This window comes from Oncorhynchus masou, chromosome 29, assembly GCF_036934945.1.
Source record: "Oncorhynchus masou masou isolate Uvic2021 chromosome 29, UVic_Omas_1.1, whole genome shotgun sequence".
In the NCBI taxonomy this organism is placed as follows: domain Eukaryota; kingdom Metazoa; phylum Chordata; class Actinopteri; order Salmoniformes; family Salmonidae; genus Oncorhynchus; species Oncorhynchus masou.
Genome location: NC_088240.1, coordinates 58,450,897 through 58,474,236, shown reverse-complemented (window position 1 = coordinate 58,474,236; position 23,340 = coordinate 58,450,897). Strand labels below are relative to the sequence as shown.

The following is a 23,340-nucleotide window of genomic DNA, read 5'->3' as shown; positions in this document are numbered from 1 at the left end:
ACCTCATGAAGCTATTTGAGAGAATGCCAAGAGTGTGCAAAGCTGTCATCAAGGCAAAGGGTGGCTACTTTGAAGAATCTGAAATATAAAATATATTTTGGTTACTAAATGATTCCGTATGTTATTTCATAGTTTTGATGTAGAATATGGTAAAAATAAACACTTGAATGAGTAGGTGTGTCAACTTTTGACTGGGACTGTATGTTCGTCATTCTCACTCAAGTCATTCAAATTTAGTTGCTAGTAGAATAACATTACAATGCAAATATTCCGTGTACAGTGGCAAGAAAAAGTATGAACCTTTTGGAATTACCTGGGATTCTGCATAAATTTGACATAAAATTTGATCTGATCTTCATCTAAGTCACAATAGACAAACTCATTGTGCTTAAACTAATAACACACAAATTGTATTTGTCTGGTCTATATTGAATACATAATTTAAACATTCATAGTGTAGTTTGGGAAAAATGTGAACCCCTAGGCTAATGACTTCTCCTAAAGCTAATAGGAGTCAATGAACCTGGAGTCGAATCAATGAGACGAGATTGGAGATTTAGGTTAGAGTTGCCCTGCCCTATTTAAAAAAAACTCACAAAATTTGAGTGTGCTATTCACGAGAAGTATTGCCTGATGTGAACCTCGGACAAAAGAACTCCGAAGACCTAAGATTAAGAATGGTTGCCTTCCATAAAGCTGGAAAGGGTTACAAAAGTATCTCTGAAAGAATGTCCACGGTAAGACAAATTGTGTGTAAATGGACAAATTTCAGCACTGTTGCTACTCTTCCTAGGAGTGGCCGTCCTGCAAAGATGATTGCAAGAGCACAGCGCAGAAGGCTCAATGAGGTTAGGAAGAATCCTAGAGTGTCAGCTAAAGACTTACAGAAATGCTAACATCTCTGTTGACGAGTCTACAGTACGTAAAACACTAAACAAGAATGGTTTTCATGGGAGGACACCATGGAAGAAGCCACTGCTGTCCAAAATAAACATTGCTGCACATCTGAAGTTCGGAAAAGAGCACCTGGATGTTCCACAGCGCTACTGGAACAATTCTGTGGACAGATTAAACTGAAGTTGTGTTGTTTGGACACTCTACTGTGTGGAGGAAAAAAAAGGCACAACACACCAACATCAAACCTCATCCCAACTGTAAAGTATGGTGGAGGGAGCATCATGGTTTGGGGCTGCTTTGAAGCCTCAGATCCTGGACAGCTTGCTATTATCGACCGGAAAAAATAATTTCCAATTTTATTAAGACATTTTTGCAGGACAATGTATGGCTATCTGTCCTCCAATTGAAGCTCAACAGAAGTTAGGTGAGGCAGTAGGACAACAACCCAAAAGATCAACAATATGCCTTCTGGAGTGGCCCAGTCAGTTCTGACCTCAACCCAATTGAGATGCTGTGGCATGACCTTGAGTGGTTCACGCCAGACATCCTAAGAATATTGCTGAACTGAAACAGTTTTGTAAAACGGAATGGTTTAAAATTCCTCCTGACCGTTGTGCAGGTCTGTTCCGCAACTACGGAAAATGTTTGGTTGAGTTTATTTCTGCCAAAGAAGGGTCAACCTGTTATTAAATCCAAGGTTTCACATACTTTTTCCAACCTACACTGTGAATGTTTACACTGTGTGTTCAAAGACATGACAAATTATAATTGTTTGTTTTTAGCTTAACCAGACTGTTTGTCTATTGTTGTGACTTAGATGAAAATCAGATCACGTTTTATGAACAATTTATGCAGAAATCCAGGTAATTCTAAAGGGTTCACATACTTTTTCTCCACACTAAAGAATTGTTGGTCGTTTTGGAATAAACCTTCCTTGCACTGCACTGCTTTGTAGCACCTTGTGCTTAGTTGTTTCTGTTGGCTGGCCCTCATCTGCTCTGTACGCAAAGTATTCCCATAGTTCACTTCTGGAGACCATTTAGTCAACAACATGGGGGTGTGGAGTTATGTTTTAGTTTGAAGAAGCCATGTCGTTGGCATTTTCTCTCTCCCGCTTGCTTCTCAAATGTGGCTTGCGCTGTGTCTGTAGCCTGGCTATCTTACTACAGTACCCCTTGAAAAGATTCAGACAAATTACTAGACAGACTAGCTCCTCTCAATCCGTATATGACTTGAGACACATTTGACACAAGTGCCGAAAGTAACAAATTCTAGTATCAAACCGTTTTTCATGTTTTTGTATCGAAAAGTACCAACGTTTCGGTAGACCGTGCTACATTAGCCCACTGTAGCAAAATGTTTTTTCGACTGATAACTAAAAGTGGTTCGGGACTTTTAGTCTTCTGTTTGGTGCCTAATGAATACGACCCCGGTCAAATTAGGACACCAAGTGACTCAATACTGGGGTGGAGTTGGCTACTTGATGCTGAGCAGACGGCACTCTCCACACTGTGTGCTTTCATATTTGTGGTGTTGATGTTTTTGACTACAGGGAGTGTCAATTGTGTTCGATCTCACGCAATGTTATTCAATATTGTCCCATCTGGCAAAGCTGTAGCAGTCTGTCTGTCCTGTGTGATATGAATATGAATTTTTATTTATTTGGATCCCTATTAGCTTTTGCAGAAGCAGCAGCTATTCTTCCTGGGGTCCACAAACTCAAAACACTGATAGACAAGTCACACACATTTTAAATACAACATTATACAAATAAAACATTTTTTTAAAAGTGGCTCCTCACTGTCCCCGCTGTTCCATGAGTTGCTTTCTAATCTGTTTTTAGATAGTTTTGCTTGAATAATTGGAGATGGGTGTTCCATGCGATCATGGCTCTGTATAAAACTGTGCGTTGCAGTGAATTCGTTTTTGAAGAAACCCTTGTTGGCATGTTTTGTGGGGTATGTATGGGTATCTGAGCTGAATGTTATTTGATTATATAGACTAGAGGTCGACCGATAACTTGAATCGGCCATGCCAATTATTCATAACAATCGGTAATCAACCTTTTTGGATGCCGATTTACATCGCAATCCACAAGGTGACTGCATTTCAGGCTGACCACCTGTTACGCAAGTGCAGCATCAAAATGACTTTGTGGCTGCAAGGAGCCAAGGTAAGTTGCTAGCTAGCATTAGGGCCGGCAGGGTAGCCTAGTGGTTAGAGCATTGGGCTAGTAACTGGAAGGTTGCAAGTTCAAACCCCCGTGCTGACAAGGTACAAATCTGTCGTTCTGCCCCTGAACACAGTTCCTAGGCCGACATTGAAAATAAGAATTTGTTCTTAACTGACTTGCCTAGTTAAATAAAGGTAAAAAAAAAAACTTAAAAAAAACGTATCTTATAAAAAACAATCAATCTTCACATAATCACTAGTTAACTACACATGGTTGATATTACTAGGTTAACTAGCATGTCCTGCATTGCATATAATCAATGCGTTGCCTGATAATTTATCAACGAATCACAGCCTACTTCAACTTCGCCAAACGGATGACGATTTAACAAAAGTGCAATCGTGAAAAAAGCACATACATTGCACAAATGTACCCATTCATAATGCCTTTTTAAAATCAATACACAAGTAGTTTAGATTTTTTTTTTACCTGCATATTTAGTTAATATTGCCTGCTAACATGAATGTCTTTAACTAGGGAAATTGTGTCGCTTCTCTTGCATTCAGTGCAAGCAGAGTCAGGGTATATGCAGCAGTTTGGGTCACCTGGCTCATTGTGAACTGTGGGAAGACCATTTCTTCCCAACTAGGACCAGAATTAATTTGCCAGATTTTTACATATTTATGACATAACATTGCACAACCTTCAAAGAAACAGCAATATTTAGACGTTAGTGTTGCCACCCCTTTGATAAAATACGTATTTCACTGAAAGAATAAATGTTTTGTTTTCAAAATGATTGTTTCCGGATATGACCATATTAATGACCATGGATTGTTTTTCTGTGTGTTTATTATCAATAAATCTATGATTTGATAGAGCAGTCTGACTGAGCGGTGGTAGACGGCAGCAGCAGGCTTAATTCAAACAGCACTTTACTGCGTTTGCCAGCAGCTCTTAGCAATGCTTGATTCACAGAGCTCTTTATGACTTCAAGTGGGTGATGGCAATACGAAAGTGCCTATAAGAACATCCAATAGTCAATGCTATATGAAATACAAATGGTATAGAGATAAATAGTCAACGTGTCATAATTCCTGTAACTACAACCGAAAACTTATTAACTGGGAATATTGACGACTCGTGTTAAAAGCTTTCATATGTTCTCATGTTCTGAGCAAGGAACTTCAACGTTAGCTTTTTTACATGGCACATATTGCACTTTTACTTTCTTCTCCAACACTGTTTTCGCATTATTTAAACCAAATTGAACATGTTCATTATTTATTTGAGATTAAATTGAATTTATTGATGTATTATATTAAGTTAAAAATGTTGTAATTGTCATTATTACCTATACATGCAGTTGAAGTCAGAAGTTTACATACATCTTAGCCAAATACATTTAAACTCAGTTTTTCCACAATTCCTGACATTTATATCCTAGTAAAAATTCTCTGTCTTTGGTCAGTTAGAATCACCACTTTATTTTAAGAATGTGAAATTTCAGAATAATAGTAGAGTGAGTGATTTATTTCAGCTTTAATTTCTTTCATCACATTCCCAGTGGGTCAGAAGTTTACATACACTCAATTAGTATTTGGTAGCATTGCCTTTACATTGTTTGTTTAACCTGAGTCAAATGTTTTGGGTAGCCTTCCATAAGCGTCCCACAATAGGTTGGGTGAATTGTGGCCCATTCCTCCTGACAGAGCTGGTGTAACTGAGTCAGGTTTGTAGGCCTCTTTGCTCACACACACTTTTTAATTTTTCCATAGGATTGAGGTCAGGGCTTTGTGATGGCCACTCCAATACCTTGACTTTGATGTCTTCAAGCCATTTTGCCACAACTTTGAAAGTATGCTTGGGATCATTGTCCATTTGGAAGACCCATTTGTGATTAAGCTTTAACTTCCTGACTGATGTCTTGAGATGTTGCTTCAATATATCCACAATTTTCCAGCCTCCCCCTTTTTCCTCCAAACATAATGATGGTCATTATGGCCAAACAGTTCTATTTTTGTTTCATCAGACTAGAGGACATTTCTCCAAAAAGTACAATCTTTGCCCTGATGTGCAGTTGCAAATCGTAGTCTGGCTTTTTTTTATGGCGGTTTTGGAGCAGTGGCGTTTTACTGTGATTATAGATAAATTTGTACCTGTTTCCTCCAGTATCTTCACAAGGTCCTTTGCTGCTGTTCTGGGATTGATTTGCACTTTTTGCACCAAAGTACGTTCATCTTTAGGAGACCGAACACATCTCCTTCCTGAGTAGTATGATGGCTGCGTGGTCCCATGGTGTTTATACTTGCGTACCATTGTTTGTACAGATGAACATGGTACCTTCAGGCGTTTTGAAATTGCTCCAAAGGATGAACCGGAGTTGTGGAGGCCTACAGTTTTTTTTCTGAGGCCTTGGCTGATTTCTTTTGATTTTCCCATGAAGTCAAGCAAAGAGGCACTGAGTTTGAAGGTAAGCCTTGAAATACATCCACAGGTACACCTCCAATTGACTCAAATGGTGTCAATTAGCCTATAAGAAGCTTCTAAAGCTATGACATAATTTATTGGAATTTTCCAAGCTGTTTAAGGCACAGTCAACTTAGTAAACTTCTGACCCACTGGAATTGTGATATGTCTGTAAACAATTGTTGGAAAACTTACTTGTCATGCACACAGTAGATGCCCTAACCGACTTGCCAAAACTGTAGTTTGTTAACAAGACATTTGTGGAGTGGTTGAAGAATGAGTTTTAATGACTCTAACTGAAGTGTATGTAAATTCTGACTTCAACTGTATATATAAATAAACATTAATCGTCCAATTTTAATCAGTATCGGCTTTTTTTGGTCCTTGAATAATCGCCGTTAAAATATCAGAATAAGTCGACCTCAAATTTTTGTCAGTAATATTTCTTATAAAAAGTAGATCCGAAGCAGTTAATCGCTCATCAACCCTCAACCAAGAAAGACTGGCATGCATGTTGTTGATTTTAGTTCTGTATGTACAGTTAAGGGCAAGGCGTGCTGCTCTGTTTTGAGCCAGCTGCAGCTTTGCTAGGTCTTTCTCTCCTGCACTTGACACTATTACAGGACAGTAATCAAGATGGGAGCAGAGCCTGAACAACTAGTACAGTTGATTTGTGTCAAACGCAGAACATCTTTTTATAACAGACATAACCCTCCCCATCTTCACCACGACTTTGTCAATATCACTGGCTGATTAGGCCTGGCTCGCAGTCGGCGTTCCATTTCATTCCAAAGGTGTTCGATGGTGTTGAGGTCAGGGCTCTGTACAGGCCAGTCAAGTTCTTCCACACTGATCTCGACAAACCAGTTCTGTAAAGACCTGGCTTTGCGCACCGGGGCATTGTCATGCTGAAGCAGGAAAGGGCCTTCTCCAAACTGTTGCCACAAAGTTCGAAGCCCAGATTCGTCTAGAATGTAATTTTATGCTGTAGCATTAAGATTTCCCTATGACGGTGCCACATTGGAAGTCATTGAGCTCTTCAGTAGGGCCGTGAGTTTGTCTATGGAGATTGCATAGCGGTGTGCTCGTATTTTATACACAGCAATGGTGAGGCTGAAATAGCCAAATCCACTAATTTCAAGGGGTGTCCACATACTTTTGTATATATACTGTATCTGACATTAGAACACTCTGTTCTGTTGGATAAATAACTCTGCAACCATGTGATGTAAAGCCATAGCAAGTGAGTTTTTTTCAATAACAATTTATGATCGATAAAATTAAAGGCTTCACTGAAATCTACCAATACAACTCCAACTATCATCTTATTCTTTTATTTGAACTAGTCATCTGAGTCAGTGCAGTGCAAGTTGAGTGCCTTTTTATTTATGCTGAAAGTCAGTTAACTTATTGTAAAATCATTACACTATTTTCCCCAGGCAGCCTATTTCTTAGAGCCTGGTTACACCAGACTGAGCGTTCATTCCGGTTTAACCAGGCTGTATTTGTGAGGTGAAAAATGCACGGGTTGACAGGTCACGTGGGATCTTCCTCTCCAACTGGCCTATTCCACTCGTTTTGCTCCGCTTCACAATGATCCAACCTGCCTGTATCGAGTTGTGCTTTGCAAGAGAGAGTTCGATGTAGTTGGCCAACTTTGCGCCCCCGGGTGATTTTGCTACACAATGTTCCTGTAGATTGCTCTAAAACCATTATTTTCTCAACTGTAATAGCCTATGCATTATGTTGATTCCTGCTATGAAAGTATCTGCCTGTCCCTGTTTCGCGGCTGGCTGCTGTGTGAGATATGCGCATGGTGGAGGGAGAGATGCATTCTGAGAAGCACAACCATATGACCATTGACGAAAGTGCTACTGCAGGCAAATTACAGTTTTTTTTTAAAAAGCTATTACTCTTTCAGTTACACCTGGCGCTGGAAGGTTTTGTTGTAGGACATTAGCCTACATTTAACTGATGGATTAATAAATGGCTATATATAAACACAAAAGTAATTTGAGTTATCAATCTAGCAAAATGTTTTGCACTTCCTCAGGATGTGAATAATATAGCTTATAGGCCAATATGAACAAAGAGGTCATCAAATTCTCTGAAGATCTGAAAATAAATCTGATAATTCTGGATCTTATTTTGACAGGTTTCATATCAAAATATTAGTCATGCATTCCCTGTATATGCTGCATGAAATAATAGCTTTTTTAATCATCGACTGCCACTAATGTGCAGTGAATGTTCTTGTATTTGTTATTGAGCAACATGGTCAAATTTATCACAATATGACTTATTGTCCATTTTCGCCTAGCTATAAAAAAAAAAACGCCCCAAAAGACTACAAACAATACTTCTGTCCAGTTCTTCATGTTCTCTCTGAACATTGTTGTTGAGTGAGTTTTTCTGTGTTCTTTTCCCTCTAAATAGCTCCATATGCGTGCGAGACCTTTCAAGACGCTCAAAGCTGTTGGAAATAAATGGCCTTTTCCTTTTTTTTACTCTCCCTCCTTTCCCCACTCCTCCTTCCTCTTGCCATTTTATGTCTTAAGCCATTTAGGGAATTGAGCCCCATGCCAAAGGAATGTGAGCAAGTCCAGATACGTTGCATAAATAATTTTTAATTTGATGTCAATTCTGGTTCTCTGTCTTCTGATCTGTTCCTGATCTTCACCGTTTGTTGGCTGAGTATTCTCGACAAGGTCTTTTTCAGGTCTCTTATTCTATTTTATGGTGATGTTTTCACCATAGTTTCTGTCTTCAGTCGGTAGCACGTATTTGGAGTTTTTGCCCCCCCCCCCCCCAAGGATTTTTTGTTGTTGTCGTTTACTGTTAGATTTTAATTTAAAAAGCCAGGCTTAGCATTAGAATGCTTCAAAACAAGACCAGAAGGGGTGGAAGAATGAAACTGGAGGTGATGGACACATCGTTTTAGAAAGAACATCCTCCAAAACATCCTGGCGGATGGTCAAGGTGAAGCTGAAATCTTAAACATCGTTGCTTTTGACGAGATCCATAAACTGTTTGTTTGTTTTCTCTTTCTCTCCGTGTTTCAATGGGACTAAGGCTACCTTTTACGGCTGTGTCGGGATAATTTAACTCCTAATCAGATCTGGCTTAGACAATGCAGTTTATTGACAGTTTCACTGCATACTTGAGGTGCTGTGTTTGTTCTCCGCCGTTGTTTATTGGTGGAACCCCTGGAACATGGCCACTAGCTCCGTCGCATAAAGCTTTGCAGTTTGCTCCAACTAATTACAACCTAACCTATACCTCACACGGAACACACATGGAATTCTACATCACTGTGCTTTCTCTCCACTACTGTTCCACCCAAGAATTGTGTTCCAACTGTAACCCCCTCCAAGCCGTTGGGTTTTTATTCTGCTTGTTTCTTCGCAACGAGGGAGAGAGAGCAACTGTTGCTTTACCGGATGTATTTATTTTGCATTGCATGCGGCATGACAAAGCCACACTCTGTGATACAACGCAGGCGGCCGTAAATCTTTTGGGCGAGCACAGAACTGCTCTTCTCCAGCCCCCCTGTGTTGTGGTTTGTCTGTAAGGCAGCTGAACAACTTGCAGACATTTTGAGGACGCTTATGGTTATGGAGCTCAGACACCCATTTGAGGACCATAATAAGAGAGTACAGCACAGACATAATCACATCTATCGTCCCACATTTCCACATCCATCTTTCACATCTATCGTCAAGTCTTCCCCCTGTCTGTCTTCCTAATGTGTCCCTCCTGCTGCTTCTCTCAGGAAGCAGCTGTGATAGAATGTCCTCTCAAATAGATTGCAAAAGCCCCTGTTTCTCCTCCTGTTATCTAACCAGTGCATTCTGTCAAACAATTTTGTCTAAATTATCTCTCCCCGTCTCCTCCCCTTGGCCACCATCTTCTGCAGATATCTAAGGTACACATCCTGGACACCGAGGGCTTTGAGACCACGTTCAGGCCCAAGGCGCAGCGTAAACGACCCAACCTGATGGTGGGAGACATGAAGGACCTGGCAGAACAGGCTGAGGTCTCGGTACAGACCTACAGCACTGAGAAGGACCGTGACTTGGTCACAGAGGACGATGGGGTCCGGTGAGTGCAGTAGCGCGTGTTAATTCTGTCATTGGCTACTGTCAATGATGTCACTTTGACTGACAGTGACAATGCCTTCCAAACGTACTGGGCTTTTTCAGGTATACCAATAACTACTATCCGTTTTCTATTTACTACTACCCCAATTCAATGATTGATACTCCATTTTCTTTGTTTTGATAATATAGCCTAGCTTTAGACTGTATGTTGGACCACATGAGCAGTTCCAGTCTGTGGTTATCGTTTGGGTGTGGCACTGTATGTTATCTACACACAGAGAGGAGGCTTGTGAGGAGATCTTCAAGAAGGGCCAGTCGAAGAGGATTTGGGGAGAACTCTACAAGGTACAGCATCTTTCTATCTGATCTAGGAATGTTTATTTTAGTTCACCTTGATATTTCCTAATAGAAACTGTGTATGGTGCAGGTATCAGGGATGCAAACTTGCCACTATGTTTCTCATATCGAAATGAATTACAGAATGCATCCCTACGCTTCCTACAAATAGAATATCAAAGGTCAGAACGTGATGTCCGATATGTCATAGCAGAATGCGTCATCCAATAATTATCACGTGTGACGGCTGTGAGCAGCTCTCCGCATCCCTAACAAGGCATTAGTCTACACAGCTGCTTTTCTCTCCATTCTTTCTGTGCACCTCTATCAGTTTTAAAATGTTATTTAGTCGTGATGGCGAGCTGGGCTGTGCAGGCAGTGATGGGGTTGGATACGTGAGCAAGCAGGCCAGTCTGACTAGGCTTTGCAGTCATGCAGCCTCAGTCACTGCCATAGAGGAAAAATGGACCACAGTGACACTCATGATTGCGCTTTTACTTCACTGAAAAAAATGTTTCTGAAATATAGTGATTCGAGATGAGTTTAGCTCAGCTACGAACTCTCTGACTCCTGGTTATGCCCAAACCTTGACTCTGCCTTCCTCTCTTCAATATCACTCCTTAACCCACAGGTGATAGACTCATCAGATGTCATCATACAGGTGCTGGATGCCCGCGACCCCATGGGTACGCGCTCGCAGAGCATCGAGACCTACATGAGGAAGGAAAAGCCGTGGAAGCATCTGATCTTCGTGCTCAACAAGTGTGACCTTATCCCTTCCTTGGGTCACGGTAAGAGATCCCTTTACTCTATCCTGAGACAAATGCACGTGTAGGGGGGTAATAATTATCGTGTATGCGTATTACACTGACAGAAACCAATTGTTACACTCTGATTGAGCACCCCAAGATATTCCTGAACAACGTCCATTTACGCACCTACTGGATGGAAATTACAAGTGTAATGGCTGTGCTCAGTGTAATGGCTGTGCTCAATGCAATGGCACTTATAAATGTAGATCCTTCAAACACCCACAAACAGGGAAATCGATCCCAATCAAAGGTGTTATTACGTGCTCCACTAAGGCAGTTATTTATCTTATAACTTGTCCTTGTGGTAAAAATTGTGGGTTAAACAAAGCGTGAATTAAAAGTACGTATCTCAGAGCATCGTAGCACCATTAGGTGCAAAAACTTGACTTACCCAGTTGGGGCCCACTTTTTGGAGGCAGGCCACTCGATATCGTCTCTGCGTTATATTGGCATCAAACATGTCACCCTCCCTAGGAGAGGGGGTGACCTTGATAATTTGTTAAAACGAGAGGCTGCCTGGATCTTTAACTTAAAGACCCTTGCTCCCTTCGGTCTCAACGTAGACTTTGATCTGAAGCCGTGATTGTGACTTTACCATTGTAATTGTTTTTAAGCTTGTGTAGTCTAAAATGAATCTATGATTGTATGCTCTCCATTTGTTTTTTGTATGCTGTTCTTTGTATGCCATTTTACTATTTGAGAATTAACCAATGATATTAGGCCACTCTTGGCCATGATTACAGACACCTGTGTCTTTTGACACTATATAAACGAGTCATCCTACAGTGTTTGTGATTATACCCTGATGAAGACAGCTTGGCTGTCAAAACAGTGGATATTACATTTTTGCATCTGAGCTCCTAGAGTGTACGGCTCTCCTTTATTTTCAAGTTCTACTCCGCTAGCCAGCACCTCGCCTAAATACATGTGCGTTTCTATTTCTTCTAGAAACAACTAACGAGCAGAAATTGTAAACAAGTTAGAAATTAAACACACCTTGCTGTAGGTTACTATTTACTACTTAGCAAAGAATAATGTATGTCATATAAAATATATTCACCCCACCCAGTATTGTAATCAAAACTTTCCAGAAAGCATATCGTCCTTGGCTCAGACAGTGTAGTAGTGTGGGCTCAAAAGCATCTCATTAGTGTGCAAGATCTTGAGAATCAGCTGTACATGTGATGGAAGAGTGCACTGCACCTATGATGGAAGAATTCACTGTGCATGCAGAGGGTTGCAATTCCATTGAATTGGGGATAGTTTAACCAAAATATACCACGAGCTATAATTGCCTTGTGTATCCCACAAAAAATGTTCACTGTTATAAGCTAACTTTTTTGTTGTTGATGAATTTAAGCAAAATTCCCCAACTTAACTTCCCATGGAAAAATTCCAGAAATTTCCCGGAAAGTTTTTGACCCTTTGCAACCCTACGAACAACGAACACAATTGCATTTTATTGATGGCAATTTGAATGCGCAGAGATACCTTGGCAAGATATTGAGGTCCATTGTTGTGAAATTCATCCGCCGCCATCAAATCGTGTTTCAGCATGATAATGCACGGGCTCATGTCGCAAAGATCTGTACACAATTCTTGGAAGCTGAAAATGTTCCAGTTCTTCCATGGCCTGCATACTCACCAGACATGTCACCCATTGAGTATGTTTGGGATACTCTGGATTGATATTTACAACAGCGTCTTCCAATTCCCGCCAATATCCAACAACTTCTCACAGCCATTGAAGAGGAGTGGGACAACATTCCACAGGCCACAATCAATAGCCTGATCAACTCTATGATAAGGAGATGTCGCGCTGCATGAGGCAAATGGTGGTCACACCAGATACTGACTTGTTTTCTGATCCACACCCCTACCTTTTTTTTAAGGTATATGTGACCAACAGATTCATATCTGTATTCCCGTGTCATGGGAAATCAATAGACTAGGGCCTAATGAATTTATTTCAATTGGCTGATTTCCTTTTAGGAACTGTAACTCGATAAAGTCTGAAATTGTTGCGTGTTTCGTTTATATTTTTGTTCAGTGTACCTCCCGTGCATCTCATAGTAAGACGACGCAATTAGCCTATTCAAATATGGATCTTACTCCAAAAGATAAATGGCTATATGCAAGAGACTATAGTTGAGTTACAGTAAAAGGCAATCAAGAAATGTCTGAGAATGGAATTCTAAATAGAAGTGTATTTAATTACTTTGTAAAATGAGGCATAAAGCTTAAGTTACAAGCATTAGTCCAAGTATATAGATCTTAACTTTCAAGACAAAGCATGAACAAAGATGCCCATTAGGCTAGAGACATAAAGCCTAGGAAATGAGAATTGATCATACAACCTTCCTCCATGGACTGGATACAGGATAAGAGACCTTGATTCCATTGATACCCTCTGAGGTGTAACCTTTTCAACCTAAAAACAACTACCATTGACCAATCAAATGATACCAGGTTTACAGTAACCTATGTCTTTGCCATCTCCCTCTAAGGACCGTGGCTTCATGGCAAACTGCTCCAGCTCCTTAAAGTTAGATGGATTCTGCTGGTGTACAGCAATCTTTAAGTCATACCACAGATGCTCAATTGGATTGAGGTCTGAGCTTTGACTAGGCCATTCCAAGACATTTAAATGTTTCCCCTTAAACCACTTGAGCGTTGCTTTAGCAGTATGCTTTGGGTCATTGTCCTGCTGGAAGGTGAACCTCCGTCCCAGTCGCAAATCTCTGGAAGACTGAAACAGGTTTCCCTCAAGAATTTCCTTGTATTTAGTGTCATCCATCATTCCTTCAATTCTGACCAGTTTCCCAGTCCCTGCTGATGCAAAAACATCCCCACAGCATGATCCTGCGACCAGCATGCTTCACCGTGGGAATGGTATTCTCGGGGTGATGAGAGGTGTTGGTTTTGTGCCAGACAGTGTTTTCCTTGATGGCCAAAAAGCTCAATCTTATTCTCATCTGACCAGAGTACCTTCTTTCATATGTTTGGGGAGTCTCCTGCATGCCTTTTGGCAAACACCAAACGTGTTTGCTTATTTTTTTCTTTAAGCAATGGCTTTTTTTGGCCACTCTTCCTTAAAGCCCAGCTCTGTGGAGTGCATGGCTTAAACTGGTCCTATGGACAGATACTTCAATCTCCGCTGTGGAGCTTAGCAGCTCCTTCAGGGTTGTCCTTTGTCTCTTTGTTGCCCCTCTGATTAATGCCCTCCATGCCTGGTCTGTGAGTTTTGGTGGGCGGCCCTCTCTTGGCCGGTATGTTGTGGTGCCATATTCTTTCAATTGTTTTAATAATGCATTTAATGGTGCTCCGTGGGATGCTCAAAGTTTTGGATATTTTTTTATAACTCAACCCTGATCTGTACTTCTCCACAACTTTGTCCCTGACCTGTTTGGAGAGCTCCTTGGTCTTCATGGTGCCGCTTGTTAGTGGTGTTGCAGACTCTGGGGCCTTTCAGAACAGGTGTGTGTATATATATTGAGATCATGTGACACTTAAATAAAGCCCACATGTGTGCAATCTAACTAATTAAGTGACTTCTGAGGGTAATTGGTTACACCAGATCTTATTTAGGAGCTTCATAGCAAATGGGTGAATGCATATGCATGTACCACTTTTCATATTTTTTTGTAACCGGTAATAATACTTTTTGCTTCACCAGTTTGGACTATTTTGTGTATGTCCATTACATTAAATCCCAAAAAGCCTAGGGGGTTGAATGCTTTGGCAAGGCACTGTATGTTTTAGGCTCGTCTAATCAGCAATAATGGCACACAAGCAAAAAGCGGTGTCAAATCTTTAAAGGGGTGGCAGGTAGCCTAGTGGTTAGAGTGTTGGACTAGTAACCGAAAGGTTGCAAGATCAAATCCCCGAGCTGACAAGGTAAAAATCTGTTGTTCTGCCCCCGAACAAGGCAGTTAACCCACTGTTCCTAGGCCGTCATTGAAAATAAGATTTTGTTCTTAAACCTGTTATGGCTGCAACCCTTTGTTCTCAATTTCTGCCTGAAGACATACCCAAATCTAACTGCCTGTAGCTCAGCTCCAGAGGCAAGGATATGCATATTCTTGGTATCATTTGAATGGAAACATTCTGAAGTTTGTGGAAATGTTAATTGAATGTAGGAGAATATAACACAGTAGATCTGGTGGAAGAAAAGAGAAAGAAAGAGCATACGTTTTCTGTTTTTTATTGTTGTAGTATCATCTTTCACATGTACTAGAATAGGATGCTGGAGATAATTTTGATGGATACCACAAGAGGGCATTTGTAGGTGTGCAAAGTTTGAGACTGACAACTTCAGGAATGGGTGAGCTACATGACATTTGGCATGAAGTCACCCAGGTGTCCCACACAAGTTGCCCAAATGTACCCAAGTGGCCGAATTGGTGAAATGACCTATAACTATATACAGCAGTGCAAATAACTATATACAACATATCAAAAAGCAATTCTAACACACACACACCCCCCAAAAAAATTCTAAAAATATTAGAAAAAAAAAAAAAAAAAAACAGTACACACCCCTTGGAAGTCCTCATCATAATATTTTGCTGCCTGTGCCATGTCCCATAGCAGTCTCTTTCTGATGTAAAGCAGAGGCAAACTGAACAAGTGGTGCATTTCATGCGACACAGAACACAACGACGCCTCCATGCTGTGCCCTTTTGGCTCTGAGGCACAGTCATGCCTGCAGTAATGAACTGTGGCATATGAACACCACTGGGGGCACAGGTAGAGCGGGAAGCTTGGCACCGGGGCCTCCCAGTCGGAGTCGCTATCACTGTGAAAGAAAACATAAAAAAATATTTGTATTGTATGAGCCTTTTATCATCACATAAAATAAACAGATATGTATTGATTGTATAGAGCAGAGGGAACAGTCACTAAGGTGTTCCATTCAACTCCGGCCATTTGTTGTATGTATATATATATATCACACACCCAAACAAACCAACACACACAAAAACAAATTACACATTTCATTGCAAAAAAACAACAATATTTATATATATATTTTTACATTTCATAAAACGGCATGAGCACTTTACCCGTCCAGAAGTACGTCCTGTCCTTGCAGAAACAGCTCCTCAGTTTGTTTGAATCATAACACTCCAAGATTCATCAAACAAAAAAATCTGTCTCACTTTCACTTTTACTTTAGAGTTTGACTTCGCTTTACATGAAGTATTCGCCAGGATATCTTCAATAAAATCATTGAAACTACAACTTTCCGAAATACAGCTGCGCGTAAAAAGCCTTACAGCAACCCCTCTGATCGTCAAGGCGAAAATGGAGTTCCCTGCGCGTGCGATTACAACCAAGGAATTGTGGTCCAACTCCAAACCATTACATACTGGCGTTTACCTCAGCTCATTGGCTATCTACCCAGCTAGATTTCAAGAAGATCAGTGGTCATTGGGCAGAAATATAGTCAATCAATGAAGCTTCGGTAAAATTATTGGTGCGTCAGGTAGTCATTTATCGTTGTCTTCAAATCAGCTCTCTTCAGTCAATTCTCCCCGCAAAAATCAACGTTGTTTGACTGTGTTGTGAACATCCAGAGGAATGCACTGAAACCCACCATGACTATATAAACGATTGTTTATATGGGCGAATCACGCCGAATGCTCCGTAAAAAAATGATAGAGATGGAATTCCCGGCACAAATAGTTTACAAAATGTTTAAATTTAGGCTATAAAAATTGATTTTATCGAAGAAAACGGCACTTCATTTGATCAATGGGATACTCAGGATGAGAAATAAGAGCAAGATATCAGAATGTAAGTCATAATTTTACCTTCAGATGTGAAAGTCTAAAAACTGTCATGGCGGAAAAAGTTTCTGTTCTTGATTGCTCTTCTCAAACAAAAGCATGGGATTTGTTCTCTGTAAAAGCTATTTTAAATTGGAAAACGTAGTCTGATTACCAATATTCTAATCTTTTGAAGGGTGTAAGACACTTGCATTTTCAAGAATGTTTAAATAAAGTTAAAAAAAACAACAACAAAAAAATCAAGTATGTCACATTGTTCAGTGATAACAGTAATTTGTCTGATCATAATACATTAAGAAATATATTTTCTATTTTGGTAAAATAGTGCTATTCTATAATTTATGTATTCAAATAGCTAAAGGCTTCTTAAAAACTGAACATAGAAGAAGTGTCAAACTTATGGCTGAACAAAGATTGACATTTCAGTCATGAAGTTCTATCTGCAGTTGCAGATGGTAAATAATCTTCTAATGTCACAGAATTTTGATACTCTGTACTTTAGGTACCTTTTTATGGTAAGGACCTTTTTTAATGGGTTAAAAAAAATCGTATTCACTACAAAACGGTTCGGATATCTAGTATGTGAAATCTGATACTCTATCTCAGAACTATGCTTTATTTCAGATATTACCAGACAGCCCTTTTCATTATTTTGATTATGTAATAATTAATTTAGCAACAAATTCCTAATGCGAGGTTCGTAACTCTTATCAATTCCAAGCAATTTTGACATACAGTGCCTTGCGAAAGTATTCGGCCCCCTTGAACTTTGCAACCTTTTGCCACATTTCAGGCTTCAAACAAAGATATAAAACTGTTTTTTTGTGAAGAATCAACAACAAGTGGGACACAATCATGAAGTGGAACGACATTTATTGGATATTTCAAACTTTTTTAACAAATCAAAAACTGAAAAATTGGGCGTGCAACATTATTCAGCCCCTTTCAGTGCAGCAAACTCTCTCCAGAAGTTCAGTGAGGATCTCTGAATGATCCAATGTTGACCTAAATGACTAATGATGATAAATACAATCCACCTGTGTGTAATCAAGTCTCCGTATAAATGCACCTGCACTGTGATAGTCTCAGAGGTCCCTTAAAAGCGCAGAGAGCATCATGAAGAACAAGGAACACACCAGGCATGTCCGAGATACTGTTGTGAAGAAGTTTAAAGCCGGATTTGGATACAAAAAGATTTCCCAAGCTTTAAACATCCCAAGGAGCACTGTGCAAGCGATAATATTGAAATGGAAGGAGTATCAGACCACTGCAAAACTACCAAGACCTGGCCGTCCCTCTAAACTTTCAGCTCATACAAGGAGAAGACTGATCAGAGATGCAGCCAAGAGGCCCATGATCACTCTGGATGAACTGCAGAGATCTACAGCTGAGGTGGGAGACTCTGTCCATAGGACAACAATCAGTCGTATATTGCACAAATCTGGCCTTTATGGAAGAGTGGCAAGAAGAAAGCCATTTCTTAAAGACATCCATAAAAAGTGTTGTTTAAAGTTTGCCACAAGCCACCTGGGAGACACACCAAACATGTGGAAGAAGGTGCTCTGGTCAGATGAAACCAAAATTGAACTTTTTGGCAACAATGCAAAATGTTTGGCGTAAAAGCAACACAGCTCATCACCCTGAACACACCATACCCACTGTCAAACATGGTGGTGGCAGCATCAGGGTTTGGGCCTTCTTTTCTTCAGCAGGGACAGGGAAGATGGTTCAAATTCATGGGAAGATGGATGGAGCCAAATACAGGACCATTCTGGAAGAAAACCTGATGGAGACTGGGACGGAGATTTGTCTTCCAACAAGACAATGATCCAAAACATAAAGCAAAATGGAATGGTTCAAAAATAAACATATCCAGGTGTTAGAATGGCCAAGTCAAAGTCCAGACCTGAATCCAATCGAGAATCTGTGGAAAGAACTGAAAACTGCTGTTCACAAATGCTCTCCATCCAACCTCACTGAGCTCGAGCTGTTTTGCAAGGAAGAATGGGAAAAAATGTCAGTCTCTCGATGTGCAAAACCCAAGCGACTTACAGCTGTAATCGCAGCAAAAGGTGGCGCTACAAAGTATTAACTTAAGGGGGCTGAATAATTTTGCATGCCCAATTTTTCAGTTTTTGATTTGTTAAAAAAGTTTGAAATATCCAATAAATGTCGTTGCACTTCATGATTGTGTCCCACTTGTTGTTGATTCTTCACAAAAAAAACAGTTTTATATCTTTGTTTGAAGCCTGAAATGTGGCAAAAGGTCGCAAAGTTCAAGGGGGCCGAATACTTTCGCAAGGCACTGTACCGTAAGACCAGCTATGCTAGTAATTGTTGCTTGATGCTCCGCCCCCACCCGACCTGTGTTGATTGACAGCTTGCTGGTCCAATCAGAGGGCCGAGTGTGCGTTTCACTAGCCAATCATTTTTATTTCAAGTGCGATGCTGCATGGTGAGTAGTGACAACCTGCCCAGATCATTTCTAAGTCGAGTCCAGACTCTTAGGGCTCCCTAGTCTCAAGTTTTATTTTCTATCAAGTCGCGTCTCAAGTCATCATTGTGATTTGGGTCCGTCTCGAGTCCAAGTCATGTGACTCGAGTCCACACCTCTGGCCAAGCCGACACATGTACCCCGTTCACGCTATATTGCCGACCCAAACTGTACTGAGCTGTCTGTTTCTTTTCACTTTGTCTTTTTCAACACGGTTGCAGCAACTATGGCGGATGGAAAATAAACCAGCTCAGTTTGGTTTGGCTCAGTAGTGTTTGATCAAAAGACTAATATATGATCAAGACTGACAATGCCTTCCATGTCAATTGTTCTCAGGAGTTTTATGGGAGTAGTTATCCACAACTTTTCTTTTTTTCCCAATCCCGTATCATGCTTGCTTTACCTTGACGAAGGATAGCTTGTGGCCTCAAATAACGTGCGTGTGGATTCGGCGGTCACCAAAGCAGGAAGGATGGTGTCCGCGCCAACTGTTTTCATGATGTGCTGCAGGATTTTGCCGTCGTGTCAGTGGAATACACTAGAGATGCACTGTTCAGCACACATTATGAAGGAATGTCAGCCTTACATTGAAATGACACATGTTTTGTGCCTTGTGTTAAATAGGTTATTCTCCAGTGCTAATCTTGTGTAACCGCACCTCATTCCCGCTCAAAAGTATATTATTTACTCCATCAGCATCGGAGAAGATGCTGCCCGACCCCTAGAGTAAATTATACATTTCTAGACATAAATTGTTCAATGGCCAACTGAATTGTGCATACTTCCAGGATATTTGATGTTTGATATTCGCCTGCTTTGTAGACTACTATCGACATACTTTCCTTTCATACTGACTGACACACGTGCCCTGCAAACTAACATTTCACATAGAGTAAATGTATGTCCATGTCTGTCTGTCTGTTTTGTTGTCTTCGAACCAGAAACGCTGGGTAGCCGTGCTCTCCGCCGAGTACCCCACCCTGGCCTTCCATGCCAGCCTCACCAACTCGTTCGGCAAGGGCTCCCTCATCCAACTCCTCAGGCAGTTTGGCATGGTAGACACACACACGCGTGAGTTCCCCACTCCACACGGACCGAACTACACTCCCCATTTGGTCAAAAGTAGGTCCCTAAGGAGCAGAAGTTGGTGCAAATGGCCAGCTTTTGTCATGGCACCCGACTCTAACCACCCTTATGAGCATACGGCTCCGCACGGGGTCCTCACATCTGCTGCCGAGCTATTTTTGGTACGCACGGGCCATAAAACACGGCCTTGGATGCTCAGAGGAGACTAATATTTATACCTACCTCTTGGTTTTGACAGATTTTTGATCCATGGTGTAGACTTATCTGCTTCCAGTAGCTATTTTTTGCTGGTGAAAACAAGCTTTTTTAGATTACATGGTCACATGTTTTATTAGTTTTGGCCTACATCAAAGTGTGGTCTGGAGTTGTTGCTGTCCGGAATTGAAGACAGGTTAAGTATAGACTGGTTTTCAGGAAACTGCTATTTTAACTTGTTTTGCCTCTTCAGCTCCACACAGACAAGAAGCAGATCAGCGTTGGGTTCATCGGCTACCCCAACGTGGGAAAGAGCTCTGTCATCAACACGCTACGCTCCAAGAAGGTCTGCAACGTGGCACCCCTCGCCGGTGAGACCAAGGTATGGTATCGTTCCCCCAAAAATACATTTTTTTAAATAAAAACACTTGAACATAAGCCCATATTGATACCTGGGATGTCATGATGAGCTATGTACATACGTCCATGTAATTTCAATAATGGCCAATGCAGGGGGGGTGGGGGTGGGGGGGGCGATCGATCTCACGCAATTCCCTTGATTGCTAAGAGAGCACAGAATAGAATGTTCGCAGGCTAAATTTTGTGTATCAGTGTGCTACTCATATCCTAAGTAGCTTCCCAACGATGCGCTGAAGTATATGTATTTAAACCCTCCGCCTCGATTATACACGGCTGATACCTGGCAGATACGTGGCCAAAAAGCAAGAAACAATAACCCTCATCCTTCATTTCCTCTCGCTGGACCTGTTCATCTTGTTTGGAACCAAACGGTGGATCTGGAGGTCTGGAAAACCCACTGAGGATGATACTATCGGAGTTGGCTGTCTGTTGCCAGAGCTGTGAGTGTGCATCCCTCTTTGGGATCTATCAGATCGGCACGTAACCAGCGAGAGTTTATCGCCCAATGCAAAGGTGGCTCTCGCCAGAGGCTGCTAGCGTCTGTCTGCCTGTCTTTGGCCAAACAAGGTTGCTCAGCATTCGGCTGGCCCTCCTGTCTCTAACTCTCTCACGCCTGGTTGTTTGAATGGATGTGCAATGCGTTTGTTTCTGTGTTAAAAAAAAAGAAGAAGCTTGTTAAATGTTTCCTTCCTTCGTCCAAATGGGGATATGAGTATTGGTTTTCAGGCAGAAGAGAAAAGCAATGTGATTCTCAGTACAGTAGCCAGCTCCTCTCAAAAGCAGGAGACCTTCTTACCAGGGGTTGGAACTGAAATAATTTTCATTTTGTGTTTCTTTTTAAACCTCCATCGATACTTTTTAAAATTTACCTCAACGTTATATTACTTCACCAATGGGTAGAGCCGCTTACTATGGAGAGGGCAAGCTATGTACATGCATTGGACAGACAAGTGTACACTGCGTGCACAATTATTAGGCATTGTATTCCTCAGGATTCATTTTATTGTTGATCAAACAATGGTTTCAGTCAATCAAATGTTATTTACCTGAGTATTTAACAAAGGAAAAGTGAGTTTTGTCTTTCTCAGGGGAATATGTGTGCAGAATTATTAGGCAACTATATTACAAAAATATTTTTTCCCAACTGACTTGTTTATACTAAATTTTTAGAGTAAGTGTAACAGATAAGTAACACAAAATGACAATTAAATAAAAATGTTGGCCTTCAAAAAATATTCAATAACTGCTATGAGCCTTCCATCCATGTAGTCTGTCTGTTCACAATCAACTTTTGCTGAAGCAGCAACCACAGCCTCCCAATGCTGTTCAAAGAGGTGTATTGTCTTCCCTCAGGTTTGAGAAGGGCCCAGAAGTTCTTAATAGGATTTAAGTCAGGTGAGGAAGGGGGCCAGGTCATTATTCGGGCATCTTTGAGGCCCTTGCTGGCTAGCCAAGCAGTGGAGTACTTGTGATGGAGCATTGTCCTACATGAAGATCATGGCCTTCTTGAATGCTGAGGATTTCTTCCTGTACCACTGCTTGAAGAAATAATCTTCCAGAAACTGGCAGTCGGTTTGGGAGTTGAGTTTCAGTCGATCTTCAACCCGAAAAGGTCCAACTACCTCATCCTTAATGATAGCAGCCCATACCAGTACCCGTCCTCTACGTTGCTGGCGCCTGACTCAAAGTGGTGCCCTGTGTCCATTACTGATCCAGCCACGGGCCCATCCATCTGGTCCATAAAGAGTCACTCTCATTTCATCTGTCCATAAAACCTTTGGGCAAAATAAATAAAATACCATAAGACTGATTTTTCAATCTTGACACTTCAACTTGTGAATCTTATTCAGTGGTAGTGGTGTTTCAGCCTTCTTGACCTTGGCCATGTGTCTGAGCACTTGACACCTTGTACTTCTGGACACTCCAGGTAGGTTGCAGTTCTGGAATATGGTGGCACTGGAGGATAATGGGTTCCTGGTACCTTGATGTTGAATTCTTCTCAAGTCTTTTGCAGTTCATTTGCGTCTTTTCTTCTCCATGCTTTTTGACTATTTGCAACAAAACGTTTGATTGTCCTGTGGTCACCCCTCAATAGTTTAGCTATTTCAAGAGTGTTGCATCCATCTGAAAGGAATTTTAAAATGTTTGACTTTTCATTGTCAGTTAAATCTATTTTTTGGCCCATTTTACCTGAGGTAAATGAAGCTGCCTAATAATTATGCATACCTTGATATGTGTTATTCACTTTCGCCACTCTCTCCCTCATTACACAAATACATATAACCTGAAAATTATTTAAATCCAATAAGCATTCAAGTTTATATGGTTTGGAGTTGGAAAATGTGCATAGAAATAATGCTAAGATCAGAATACTCACTTGCCTAATAATTGTGCACGTAGTGTAGGGTCTGAAATGTTGTGGGTGACGAGAGCACTGGGCATCTTGTTCTTATGACAGGCATTATCTGAATTAGGCCTACAGAATTATATCTACTTTAATGTCTTTGAATTTCAGAGATTTGGCTTAACTAAAGTTTGACCAGAGTCAGCCCTTAGTCATGACACT

At 40.9% G+C, this 23,340-nt stretch overlaps 1 pseudogene; it reads left to right on the top strand.

The window, feature by feature from the left end:
- The window catches only part of LOC135520101 (nucleolar GTP-binding protein 2-like), a 33,766-nt pseudogene that overhangs the window by 2,474 nt on the left and 7,952 nt on the right, over positions 1–23,340 (top strand).